Below are 1,839 nucleotides of genomic sequence, written 5' to 3'. Positions count from 1 at the left end.
CTCCCTGCCGCCTGCACTCAGAGCCTCAGGCCGGCCTCCAGCCCCTTCTTCTTCCTGGGGTCCGGCCGTGCTGACTCCACGGTGCCCAAGCCCCCAGGGCAGGCCGGACGGGAGCGGGGTGATGTATTTAGAATTTCACCTAGAACAGCACGTGGGGGTTTTGTTTCTGGGAATGGTGGGTGGGCCGTTGGCACTGATATGCCACTGAGACAACCCAAAGGTTGTGATACTTTAAAGTATCAGAGCTCTCCTGAGAAGAAGGGTTCCCCAGGAGGGCAGGGGCCCGAGGGGAGGAGGGGAGGAGGCTGTGCTGGCCACCTGCGCGCACGCGAGCCTGGCAGACAGTGACCCGGGGCCCTGAGTGCTGCCCCTCTGGAGGGTGCCCAGGAGTGGATGCCCCAACAAGGCATTGCAGCCCTTCCACCTGGCGTAGCTGTCCTGGCAGGGGCGCCAGGCAGAGTAAACGCAGTTCTCATCCTCCACGTGCTGTACAGGCCCCCGGGGCACCACGGACAGGTGGAAGACAGGGCAGCGAGGGCTGCACAGACTTCAGACTCAGCAGCTGTCAGAGACCCTGGTTTGCTGTGTTTAAGGACTAAAGAACAGCTTGAAAGTTTCTGCAGAAAGTAGACCACGTGATTCAGTTTCAAAAGAGCCAAGTAAAACTTCAAGAAATGGCCCTAACAGGTTTGGCTCAGTGGATAGAGCGTCGGCCTGCAGACTCAAGGGTCCCAGGTTCGATTCTGGTCAAGGGCATGTACCTTGGTTTCGGGCACATACCCAGTAGGGAGTGTGCAGGAGGCAGCTGATTGATGTTTCTCTCTCATCGATGTTTCTAACCCTCTATCCCTCTTCCTTCCTCTATGTAAAAAACCAATAAAATATATATTTATATTTTTTAAAAAAACTTCAAGAAATGAAAAAACAAATGACACGAAAAACTCAAATGTTTGCTTATGACACATTCGAGCACTTGTGCATCAGACAGCTACAGTGAGAACTAGTGAGCCGGGAGGTGGGCTGCGGAGCCTCAGGAGCCTCTGGGAGCAGCGCAGGGATGCAAAGGTCCGGGAGAGGGCAGGCGGGAGCAGACGCGGGTAGTTGAGCAGGAGCAGCACCAGTTCATACCCGAAGCCAGTGGTTCTCAACCTTCCTAATGCCGTGACCCTTTAATACAGGTCCTCATGTTGTGACCCAACCATAAAATTATTTTCGTTGCTACTTCATAACTGTAATTATGCTACTGTTATGAATCGTAATGTAAATATCGGATATGCAGGATGTATTTTCATGGTTACAAATTGAACATAAAGCATAGTGATTAATCACAAAAACAATATGTAATTATATGTGTGTTTTCCGATGGTCTTAGGCGACCCCTGTGAAAGGGTCGCGACCCACAGGTTGAGAACCGCTGCCCTAAGCAGTAAACGAAGCAGTGGAACCCTGAGACAAACCTTAAAAGCAGCGAGAGAGATGCCCCTTGTAAAGAGCAGCAGATACCCTGACAGCAGCTGGCCGCCCCAGAGAGTGGCGCCTGTGGGAAGGGAGTGCCCGGCCTCGCCTGCGCTGGCCGCACCCCTGCCACACTTCGCGGTGGGCGGGCTGTGCGGACGGCCTAGGCTAGGACATCGCAGGGCAGCTGTGTTCGTTTGAACAAAACTGACTTTAAGGAAGAGAGTTTGTAATGACAAAAGGTCTGGTTAAGAAGCTGTAACGTTAAATTATACGTGCGTGGCAGCGTAGCTGCAGAATACCTAAGCCAGCAGCCAACAGAGGTGCGGTCCACGGGGGAGTGAGGGCAGCACCTGCACCAGCGCACCGCGGGGAGGGGCGCCA

At 53.7% G+C, this 1,839-nt stretch overlaps 1 protein-coding gene across 1 annotated transcript in view; it reads left to right on the top strand.

Annotated features, from left to right (window-relative positions):
• The window catches only part of MAEA (macrophage erythroblast attacher), a 9,470-nt gene that overhangs the window by 371 nt on the left and 7,260 nt on the right, over positions 1 to 1,839 (top strand). The window lies entirely within an intron of this gene.

The sequence above is a fragment of the Myotis brandtii genome, unplaced genomic scaffold (assembly GCF_000412655.1).
Source record: "Myotis brandtii unplaced genomic scaffold, ASM41265v1 scaffold986, whole genome shotgun sequence".
Classification (NCBI taxonomy): domain Eukaryota; kingdom Metazoa; phylum Chordata; class Mammalia; order Chiroptera; family Vespertilionidae; genus Myotis; species Myotis brandtii.
This window is presented reverse-complemented; position numbering and strand designations above follow the sequence as displayed.